This window comes from Phyllostomus hastatus, unplaced genomic scaffold, assembly GCF_019186645.2.
Source record: "Phyllostomus hastatus isolate PE091 unplaced genomic scaffold, TTU_PhHast_1.1 phas_scaffold_129, whole genome shotgun sequence".
NCBI lineage: Eukaryota > Metazoa > Chordata > Mammalia > Chiroptera > Phyllostomidae > Phyllostomus > Phyllostomus hastatus.
The window spans coordinates 13,864,308-13,876,657 of NW_025334009.1; positions in this window are offsets into that span (position 1 = coordinate 13,864,308).

The window sequence follows — 12,350 nt, forward strand, 5'->3', positions numbered from 1 at the left end:
TGGTCCCCAGAGACTTACAATGTCTAGAGCTAAGGCACATCGTGGTCCGCTGGTTGCATTAGCAGCCTCGATTTCTTACCCCTTCCTGCATCCTGCCCTTTGCAGTGCAATTGCGCCGTCCTTCCCACCAAAAAAGCAGAGTCTGTAACCCACCCCCTACTTTGGGAGGCCGTGAAGATTGCCCTCTCACTTTTGCACCCCTGCAGTGTCCACAGAATGCCACACTCAGGCTAGCCAATTGAAGAATGAGAGACAGCAGGACAGAGCTAAATCCCTCCGGCCAGCCCCTCTGACGACAGCCCACACGGGCCATAACCAGCTGACCCTCAGCTGTGAGAATACACCCAGCTGAGCCAGGTCTGATTCACCTACCCACAGCCTCTCAATCTAAATAAACACTTACTGTTTTAAGCCACTCAGTTTTATGTTGGTTTATTACCTGGCGTTATCATGGCAATAGATAACTAATACGCAGAGGAATCTGCCTTTGTATCCATTATCCCACAGTGTATCACGTGGCTCATCCAGACCACCACCGCCTTGCCCTCACTGAACTTGTCACACTGTGCCTTGAACAGTAGTCACCTGTGGCAGAAGGGGGGACTGGTCTCTACTCTACCCACACAAATAGGAACCCCAGAAAGGTGCAGTAGAGATCCACCTGGCCTAATTATTTGTGTAGCCTCCATCACTTTTGCCAGGTAGGCACTGAAGCACCATTGGCTAATAAACCCTAATGAATGTCGGTCTCTGGCAGACTGCAGAGAGGAGGGAGAAAAAAACAGAAGGTGCTAACTTTTACTGACCCCTGAGCAGTTAGCAACTCTAAATAACAGACTGGAGAAAAGAGAGAAGGGGGGCGTCATAAACAGAGAGAAATGAAAATGGAAATTTAAGAGGGAATTTTTTTCCCCTTTTATTGGCAGCATAATTAGCCAGAGGAGCCCCAGCTGATGCTGTTATGACTACTCCGATAGGCAACCGAAGTCGAACCGGGAGCATCAGATGGAAAACAATAACACTTAGCATTTATATGACTTTTTACACGCAGCACTTTTTGTTCCTTCCGTACCTCGCACACATTAACTAATTAATTGCCATGGCACCCCAGAGTAGACAGTAGGCTTTTCGGGCTATATTTTACAAGGAATAAAAAGCAAGCGCTTCCTCAGCAAGGTAGAAGTGGATTCCCAGCTCCAGGGACTCTGCTGGGGTCCTTGTGCATCTCGCCATAACCCTCGGGGCTCAGTGTTTTTATGCCTTTGTAATCCAGAGTTCTCAGAGTTTCCCATTTATAGATGTAAAATATTAGCACATTTGAACTGGAAGGGACATTAAGGAAGTGCTGATTCGAATCTCTTATCTTACAGATGCTGGAAAGAGGCTTATTTCAACCACAAAACAATTCAGGGGAGAAGCAAGATCAGATTGATTTTGCTCCGCCTAGGTCAGCCCTCACATCCCCAAATTCCAGAAGATACAGTTATGAATGTTAAACCCACAGATGACTTTCCCACAACCTGTATTGATAAATGACTTTGTGTGTATTCGTCATTCCATCATCAAACCTTTATTGAGCCCCTTCCATGGACACACGGAAGCACTAGAGATTTAAGGCAGCCACATCACGCCAAGCACGTTGGGGAGCGACTCCCGGCAGCGAGCAGAGCACCGAGAAGCTCTGTCCCAGTGGAGCCACGGGACCCCGTGACCTGGGACACATTGGTATTTCTCTGCCACATAGAGTATTCTGAGCGTATAGTAAGTGGCTCAGTAAATATGCGGTGACTGGTCAAAGTGGGTCCGTTCCAGAGCTAGCTCCGAAGCTGCCTAAAATAGGGGCGAGTGCAACTTCTCCGCCCAAGAAAAAACTCACCTACCAGCACTGGGACCCCAAACATCCCACCATTGGGAGATTTTAATTCAGGGTCATCCCCTCTCCTGGCAATTACGATCACAACGGAGAAGCATCACATTGAAATCCCAGTGCACCTTCACCCCTTCATATGAATGATCTTCTCGATGCCTTTTATGGCAGGGGCTCTGCCAAGCTCTTTGGCCGCATCCTCACCTCAAGCCGAGTCCGTACGCCCTGACTCCCTTCTCCAGCATGTCACGCTGCTCGGCCAGCTCTGAACGCTGGTGTTGCGTAGACTTCCAAGCCTCGCACAGGCTGTTCTCTCTGCCTAGAAAGCTTGCCGGTCAAGCTCCCCAGACATTCCTGACTCTCCCCCCAGCCCTGACGCAGCAAAGCGTCCCTTCCTCCCTAATACCATGTCTCGTGCCAACATCTATTAGCAGATCTGTTGTCCCCTCTATAAAACCTCACCCATAGAGGTACTTAACGCATTTGAATTTCATTTTAACATGCAATCCTACTGGAAAAACAATCTCCAGATGGAGGGATTGAGTGCGGACACTGACACGGGGGAAAGAACTCAAGGGGAGTCTAGAAGGCCCTGGGAGGCGCATTTTACCTCCTCCTTAGTTGTCCCGCAGTGCCGGTTGCAGAAGACGAACGGCCCACGGCCCCTCCGAGTCCCCAGACCCTCGTTTGGCTGTGGAATGGGCACACTCACTCACTCGCCACCTTGCAGCTGCGGAGCCCTAGGGGCAGCCAGGAAAAGTTTACTCAGTTCCTTCCCCGAGTTGATGTTCTCCAAGACAAGGAGAGATGTTCACCTGGGGAGGCTGTGACTCAACCACCGCTCATTCCGGGGAGTGATCACAGCATGTCCCGCCAAAGCCTGACATATCCTGGGTCTTGCTGGCTTCTCCGTGGCTCAGGAGCCTCGTGGGGAGTGGCAAGGTGTCAGGCTGAGCCTGTCCCCAGGCACCCAAACAGTTGTTAATAAACACAGAAATCTCTCAAATGTCACCCGTTCCCCAGCCTTCGGAGTCTCTGTCACTGCTTTCCTTTCTCCCCACTGACTCCTCTTTCCTTCCGAATTCCCAGAGTGATCCTCTCAGCACCGAATACATGCAAATGACATTTAAACGAAATTAAACAGGCTCTCCCCGTGCTTGCTCGGTTCAGACACCGGGTGCTGATTTCCTGCTGATGGAAATAATGACTCCACTTTGAGATCGCCTAAGTTATTTCTCTCGCCAAAAGGGGCCCAGCCACATGGTCTTCTACTGTGCCATTTGGGAGGTGGGGAGAAGAAATTTAACATACAATTTGTTGTAAATAAACTTTTTAAAGGCATATATAACCAAAAAACAAGGCGGAAGACTCTCAATTCCATTGACTATGGCCCAGTTTTCACACGTGGCTCATCCAAGTCTCCCAAGGTCATGATTTAGTCCATGACCTTGACTTGCGCCTGTGGAGTGAACGGAGGGCAGTCATGAGGGCACCGAGAGGAAGGATCACCGAGGCAGGGGACCTGGGACACCAGGGAACGAGGCACTTACCTCCCCTGTGCCAAGGATGGCGCCAGACTCTGGGGACAAGCGGGACACCAGGGGTTAAATCCAAGTTTCCACCTAGAGGAACTCTACTTGGTGGAGAAGACAGGCAGGGAGTAAAGAGGCAATGACATTGGGATGAACGTGGAATGGCCAAGGGACTGAGGGGGAGAGAGTGGCCACCTCAGGCTGGATGGCCCCGGCAGATCTTCAGACAAGAAGGACCGGGGGAACTGGCTTTGAGGCGCAGCCCTGCAGGGACAGGGACTATCCTGGATGTGTCGCTGCCCCACCCAGACCCCTGTTTCCTATGTAGGTGCCTTGGCTTCTGGGAACATTGGCTGCTAACTGCTCACAGCTGCCCCCACTCTGGAGTGCCGCCCTGAGCCAGAGGACCTGCCTTGTACAGGAAGTTGACTCCTTAGCTCGCCCCCCAGGTACAGCCTGCGCAGCCAAGGGTGACAGAGGAGTACAAAATGCTGCCACAAAAGCTGCACAGAACATTACGCTATAGTCACTTCCTGTCCCCTCCTCCTGGATTGGCACCTCCAAGGACCTTTTCCTCTTCTTCCACATGAAAATTATCAAAATTTTGCTACAGAGAGGAAGGAAAACAACTTCGATTTCCATGACCCCCCAACACAGAGATTCCCCTGGAGCTACATCCTCCAAAACCCTGTTCTGCTAAGATGCCAGAAGAGAAGGCAAACACTCAGGGCCCAAATGCACTCTGAGTCTGTTATCATCTGACTCTCTACATATCAGCTCAGCATCACCACCACCGACCTTGACAGTGTCCAGCAACAGTTGCCACTTGAACCAGAAATCCCAGGATTGAGTCCCTGTTTCTCTCCCCACCCTCTGGGGACCTATCAGATATACTTGAGCTGCAGACTTCAAAAAATGGGCACAAGGTCATCGAGTCACTGTTATTAAAAATCAGAATGGGGAGTCACAAACATTTGGTTCAGTAACATGCCCAGGAAATCTGCAACAAAAGGCTGAATCTTTGAAGGAAGCTAACACTGTTAAATAAACCTATGGGTTCAGGTGGGAAGGTTCAAATATAATGATTCTGGAGTTCCAGGAGTCAGTATGGTGTCTGGTGTTTTCCCCTGGTTACTTTTTTCCCCAAGTTGCTAAGAATCACTGAACTCTTCTAGAAACAAGTCTTGGCCCTTTATGAGGGAACCAGGGCCATGACGGGAACCACCTTTCACCTGGGAGTACTTAGCCACTGGGATTCCATTTCTACTGTGTGGCCAAACACAGAACATTTAGAACTAGTTTTGTACAGTGACTCTGCATTGTTATATATGCTAGGAAACAAAAAATAAATTTAAAAATCAAACCAAACCAACAACTGAGCAGGAGATATCGCTTGGCAAACTGGTTTTAGGTGAAAAAGATGGAGATGCCTTGCTAAAGAAATCACATGCAACTGAGATTCAAAGGAAGAGAAGCAGCTCTCCAAGCAGTGAGGGGCGAGAAGAGCATCCCGAGTAGAATAAGCAGATTGTTCAAGAAACTAAAAGATCAGTAGAAGCTAGACTGAGGCGAGCAAGGACAAGAGGTGGATGCAATAAGGCCGACAGAAACAGCAGGGGCCGGAGCAGGCAGGGCCCTGCGGGTCATGAAAAGGGAGCCTGGATTTGATCATGGAGATGAAAGCAGTTGAAGGATTTAAAGCAGGAAGAACAACATGATCTACATCAGTTTTTCTGTCTTTCTTTTTTTTTTCAGAAGAGCTGTCCTCTGGCTGGAGGAGAGCAAGAATGGAAATAGAGCAAGAACGGAGGAGGGCCAGCGGGGACCTTTAGTAATAACACAGGCAGGCGGTGCTAATGATGTGGGTCAAGAAGGTGGTAGGAGACAAGGAGAGAGGACACCCCCAGTTACAGACTGCAGGTGGAATCAATGAAACTCCCTACTGGATCAGAACCAGGGCGTGAGGGAACGTGGGAATCAACAGCGACCCTTCGGTTTCTGGCTCAAGCAGGTAAGTGCATGGGGTTCTGTGAACCGAGATAGTGACAGCCAAGGGAAGGGACCAGGGCAGGCGGGGTGGCGGAGACCAGGACACCAGCTTTGGGCTGTTTAAACCTAATGTGTCCAGGAAATATTCAGCTGGAGATAGCAGGTGAGCAGTTGGGCATGCGAATCCGGAAGGCGGAGAGAGACCTGGGCAGGAAATACCATATTTTGCCATGTATAATGTGCACCAGGTTTTTGGCCCAAACTTTCAGGACAAAAAACCTTTCATTTCAATTTTTTAATTCCATTTTTTATTTGTTTATGTTTAGAAACAAAGCCAATTATCATATTTCAGGGTATTATTTTGCATACAGATATTGTTATTGCTTTCTAGAGTTATACTTTCAACTCATAAGCATAACTATAAGAATTAAAAACATTTATATAGCTATGGAATTACTACTATCCATGTATAATGCACATCCTTATTATTCCCTCAAAAATGTGGGCAAAAATGTGTGTATTATACACGGCAAAATATGGTACAAATCTGGAGCAACACCAACATAAAATGACACTCAGACCTGTGGGAAGGAACGGCATCAAGACAAAGAAGATAAAGAGAAGAATCCCAGCATTTTGTGGTCAGTAGAGAAGGAAGATAAAAAAGACAAAGAAAAAGACAAAGGAACAACAGCTGGAGAGCAGGTATGCCAGAAGTCACGTTCACCTGCTTGGTGCCACCAGCACTGCACTGAAACGACCTGTCAAGGTCACCGGTGGCCTCTGGGCAGCCAAGTTCTAGGACAATCTTCAGTGCTCATCATCTAAGAGACAATTGCTCCTGGATTCTTGAAACACTCTCCTCTCTCAGCTCCCCTTACATTTTCAGCCGCAATTAACAACCACCAAAAATCAAAGAAAATTATTATCTCGCATAACAGGAAGCACTTCCAGAGCTAGGCTGCAGCCTTCGGGGCCGGCTGATTCGTCAGCACAACAGCGTCTGCGGGAACACGGGCTCTGCCTCCGCGTTGCTGCCGGTGGTACAGGAGCCTCTGAAAAAGAGGGAAAAGAGAGAAGAAAAGCAAGTCAATTTGATGTTCAAAAGGAGTCCGAATCCTCAGATCTCTCCCCCCGTTTTACCTGGCCCTTCTCGACAGCAACAACTCTCAACTGTTTAGTCTTGGGACAGAACTTGAAATTACTGAGGATCCCAAAAAGGATGATGAGAATTATATATATTGATCTTGTAAGGAATTAAAACTGAGTATTTTAAAAATAGTAATCTATTCACTTTTAAATAACTGTAATTACATATTAACCTAAATAATATATTTTATAAAAAATAACTATATTGTTTAAATTTTAAAATGAGTAAGAAGGGTAGTATGGTATCTTACATTTTCTAATCTCTTTAATATCTGGCTTAATATAAGGCATTTCATCTTCTGCTTCTGCATTCAACCTCTCCCACCATCACACATCACATGACCTCTGGAGACCCTCACTGTACGTTCATGGGAAAAGGGGAGTAAAACAAGCAAATGAAGTCTTGCCATTATTATGACAACAGTTTTATCTTGAGGGTCCCCTGGAAAGGTCTTAGTGACACCTAATGGTCCACACGCATGTCCGAGGGCCTGCTTGTTTGAACTAGGCTGGATTTAGCAAGAGAGGGGTAGCCCTCCCCACACGGCTTATCCTTTTTCTGGGTCCAGAAAATCGATAGAATGCCTAATGTGGCTGAGCATTCTGAGAATGGAGTTACATAACTATGGGAGACTTTTAAGTTGAATCAGTGATAAATACATAGAGAATGACACATTGCTAATGGGAATGTACACTGGTATAGAATTTGGGAAATCAAACTAGCTATATTTAGTGAAATTAAACAATGCTTATGTTTTGTGACCCAACATTCCCATGCATGGGAACACAAGTTCAGTGTTGTTCATGGTGGTGAGTAACTTCCAAGACCCCAGGTAGTCACAAGCTAAGAAATGAATAACTGAAAGGGGTAGGTACATATGATGGAATATTATGCAGCAAGAAAAAATGAACTAGATACATATAGCAATATACAGAGATCTCAAAATGTAAGTTGAGTGACAAAATGTAAAGACCAGAGCAAGATCTATTGTACAATACCATTAATTCTAGTACTTTAAAAGACCACAAACATGGATATATGTTTGTAAGTACATGTACAGAAAACAGAATGGAAGAATATGCACAAAAGATAAATACACAAAAATGGAAGTATATGCAAGGTACCACAATTTAATTGGAGATTGGAGATAAAATGGGAAAATAATGTACTTAAAATTTTTTCACAGAGCAGCCACAGACTAGCAAAAATAGAGATAATAAGCTGAAGAGAAGATCAATTCAATTTTGTGCACATGAGATTCAAACAATCAAATCAACAAAGGCACGCTCATGCATGTCACAAATTCATGTCATCCAGGACCACCACGCCCACTCACTGCTTAAGCCACTCACACTCACTTCCCATTCCTTGAACGTCCCATGCTCATTACCGCCCCATAGCCTTTTTGGACTTCCGGTTTCTTCTTTCTGAACTATTTCTCCCTGGCTCTTTGCATGGCCAACTCCTTTTCATCTTTCAAGTCTCTGTTCAGCATTTCATCATCTCTGAGAAGGACTTCTTTCACCCTCTTACACAAACTCAAACCTTCACCCCTATTGTTTCCTATCCAGAGTAGCCCATTTATTCCATTTAAGAGCAACTGTCAAGACAAGAGTTTCTTGTTTGCTTCCTTATTGTTTTGCCCCTTTCTACCCTTATAAATTCCACGAGGGCAGAGATCATGTCTATCCCCTTACTCCTGGAGCCCTTGGATCGGAAGTAGTGCCTGGCAAGTAATCAGTGTACCGTCATTTATTTGGAAAATTAAAAGGTGAATGAAAATAAGATCAGGAACCAAGAGGTCATGGTGTTGAATGACTCATCAACATGGATGAATGAGAAAGAAAGATGGAGCAGTCAGTGGACGATGCAGCAAGGACAAAGACAAATAGTTTCACCGGATGACATGTAACTAGGACTGTAACTTGGGCCAGTGTGGCTGTAAAGCTTGTGAGATTTCTACTCTGACAGGCAGCTCCCAGAAGCATGCCCTGCATGGGTAGGCATGCTAAATACTGGATGGATGGATGGATGGATGCATGGATGGATGCATGGATGGATTCATGGACGGATGCATGGATGGAGAGAATGATGATTGCAAAACACCTACATGGTTCATTTGGAGTTTTCTCTTATTTTGTCCCACAGTTATGGTTTTCTGTCTGCTCTGTTATGACTTGATTTTTTAAAAATATGATCAACTTCTGATTATCCATCCTAACAGAAGAGATAGATAATAGAAATAATTGAAAGCAGAAGACAATCCAGAAATAATTTCTATTTACTGTGGGGATTTTTGTACATGCCCTTTTAAAGAGCAGATTTACCCACCTAATTATATTTTACCTTGGCAAATATTAAAATTATTTTTCATTCTTTATATATACACCAACTGACGGTGGGTAACAGAAAGTTGGCACAAGCTGGATGGCAGGAAGAGGCAAGCTGGGACACAAAACTTCAGAGCAGAAGATTTACAAGCTTCATTACCTTAAGTGAGTGATGAAGAATTTATTTATAACCCCAGAAAGAGTCCTTTAAATTTAATAAGAAATAATGAGTCATTTCTCTCTGGGTGTTTTTTTCTATAGCATAATCTATAAAGAGATATTATTCAGAATCTCCTTAGAAAGGTTTTGACTTGCCAGGTTCCTTAATCGTAGGTCCCATCTCAACCTTTGGGTGAGCACCTGAGAGTCTGAAAGAAGGTAAGTTGGCTCAATCTGTCTTCATGGGTCCTCTGGTCATCCTGACTCAAGCCAGTCTCTCTAGCAACACTTTCTCCCACCAGAGGGTAAGTCAGAAGCCTCCAGCTTTCCTAAATCAATAGACCAGCAGAATACAGTAAGATCCTGGGGGACAGAGGCTTGAGTGGCCTCCTCTTTGTGGACAGACTCTCTCAGTGGCTCTGCAGGGATCCTTGGGAACATTCACAGCAATGCTATAAATGCAGTGCTGTGGTAGAACTGGACATGCTGGGACACAGAAATATTAATGGGTCTGAGCTGCGGAATTACAGCTTCCTTGGAAAGCTGCAATATAGGCACATCTTCTAGAGAAAAGTAGAAGAAAGCCTGGGTTCTGAAGGCTGTCGTGAAGTTCAATGGGCAGCATGGTCATTGCTCTGTTGCCCACACTGCCCCGGGGAACTTGGACCATTCCTTTCCCAGCACCTGTGCTAGGAACATGGACAACTTGCCCATCACCTCATCACCGCAAGGACCCGCGTCCATGACTTTCCCCCAGAATCAGGGAGGGAGGGAAGGAGCTGGCCCCATTTGAAGCCTATTGAAGGCCTGAGTGCTTGACTTCAGCCTTTTATTCCTAATGGTGCCGGCCCAGCCACAGAGCCAGACCATGGTACAGGCTCAGTGAAGATCTGCCAAGTGTCCATTATAAATCTGGGTTGGTTTTGCAAAGTTCATTTCACCTGTCATGGTGGTTGTTTTGAATGTGTTGCACAGCAGGAATGTGCCAGCCAGGCCCAGAGCAGATGTGAGATGATTCCTATCTCTCCCTGCTCCTTAGAGGTGGGTGTGGTCTGAGACACTCACCAGTTCACTGACTCTCCTGCTAATGGGAGAAGAGGAGAAGCTGCCCAGGTCAAGGCAGACAATGATGGACATCCCAGTATGGCAAGGCTTCTGGGGTCCCAAGAGGCCATCTGTAGGGGGCCAGGAACTCCAAAACGCCCTGGATCATGAGCAGAGGTGGAAAGAGATAATAGAGAGTGTGCCAGAGGATGTTCTTCTGGATGGCATATACTCTTCCTAATTACATTTTAATTTGATCAAACTTTATTTTTAGATTGACGATGAATCAGGGTGCATGCCATATTGAATGCTGCTCCTATTTACATTTCAGACCTCCAGGGGCAGCAGCTGCCTCCTGCCAAGCCCCCACCTCTAAGCACTGTTGATGGCAGAACAACCACCTCTGTCGCCCAGCCAAGCAGCCGTTCATTAGCGAGAGAGACACTCCAGCTAAGAAGAGACAGTGGACAAAGCTATGGCTGGCCTAGCCAGGGAATGGGGCCAGAGAGCGTCACTGGTCATGGCAGCCACCACCTTTGTGCCTGTGTTGCTTTTGGTTCTTCCCCAACAAGGGACACAATACCTCCATACTCCTCTTTTGTTTTGTTCCTTCTTTCTTCAAGTTTACCTCTTCATTATGTGGCTTCTCTTAAACTACCTCTTTCATTGTGGCCCAACCTCACCAAACAACACAGCACCTCCCAGAGGTAGGTGTATGATAAAAGGGGCAGAGCAGTGGGGGTCCCCCGACTGCGACTCTGTGGGGAACTAGCACGCGGGCAGGAGTGGGAGTGGAAAGAACTCAGAGTTTGGAGTCAGAAAATGTGCATTAAAGTCTCCAGTTGATGGTGGCTGTGCCACCCAGGAAAATGCCCCATGCTGACTTCTCCAAGCCTTGTTCCCTTATTTATAAACTGGAGATAATGATGCCCCTGAGCAGGTGACATCCTGCAGGCATCTGAAAGGCTGGGCTACATTATCAAACCAATAAATAATACATGAGGTCAGTTGTGCAAATGGTACCACAGAGACAAAATGTTTCCTGTGCCAGCTGAATGGGGAGAAACAAATGAGCTTCATTTGTATCCGTGGTATTCATTCAGAACAACAACAATAACATCAACAAAAGAAGTAAGTGTCCGTCAGGAAGGGGGCAGGAACTCCATTTGGAATGCAGAAGAGTGGGACTCACAGGGGATACAGTTGAGCACTCACGACCCAAGAAGGGGAGGCCCTGGCCCTAGGAGACCTGCAGCCTAGTGGCTGCCCAACTCTTATCCCGATGCCATTAAACACTGGAACTTTGGTCCCTTCTCATCGGGAAAACTTACAGTGAACTGATTACCACATGGTTTCCCCAGTTGCCTTGACAAGTTCACTTCAGAAGATCACTATAGGGCACGAAGAAGAAGACCCCATGAGAAAGCACTTTATGAGCCTCCCAGTGCTAGGTACCGCACGAGCATCCTCAAATGCTCTGAGTTTCCTCAGTGAGTTTCACTGGGCCAGGTTTATCTATCATCCGTCACCTCTGGGTCCATCTGACCTGTTCCCATAGGAGCCCAGGCCCCTCAATGAATCCTGAAAGTGCAGAAATGCTGAAAGGGCTCGTTGAGTCAAGATCTGCTGGATGCAGGGAGAGCCACCCCTTTGTCCTCAGTCCTGGTGTGCCTATGTATGCTCTCTCAATCCATTCTGGCACAGACGCACCATCCATTTATCTCTGGTTCAGCTAGTCCTGTGCCTGCCAGCTCTAATCCCATTCATCTTTAAGAAAAGCAAGTCTGATTAAAAACCCTGCCAACAATTTGTTACCTAATCCACCTCCCAAATACTATTCTAATACTCTTTTGAAATTCATGGTAGCCTCTCTTACAACTCTATAATCTCTCTTCCTCAGTTCTGGCATTCTAATTTCTTGGATACCCTTTTGAAGTTCTCTCAGTAGTAATGAAGTCTGCTTTGTACCACATGAGAACAGTTTATAAAACTCTGTCTCCTCTCTTGGATCCTGCACCTGAAATTCAGAGCTCTCCTCAATGTTAAATATAATTCCATTTTATTGAACCTTTTTTCTTGCTATTTAGATTGGATCAAGGCCTAAGACCAGAGTTTGGACCAAAGAAGCTGTCGTGTAACGCAGGTCTGCACTTACTCATTTGTTCCTTTAGCAGCTACTCAATACCTACTAAGCTCCTACATCGGAGCCTGTGCTGAGCTCTAAAAATGGAGAAATGAGGAAGTCAGCTCCTGACACAAGACTTTGGAGCCTGAAAACC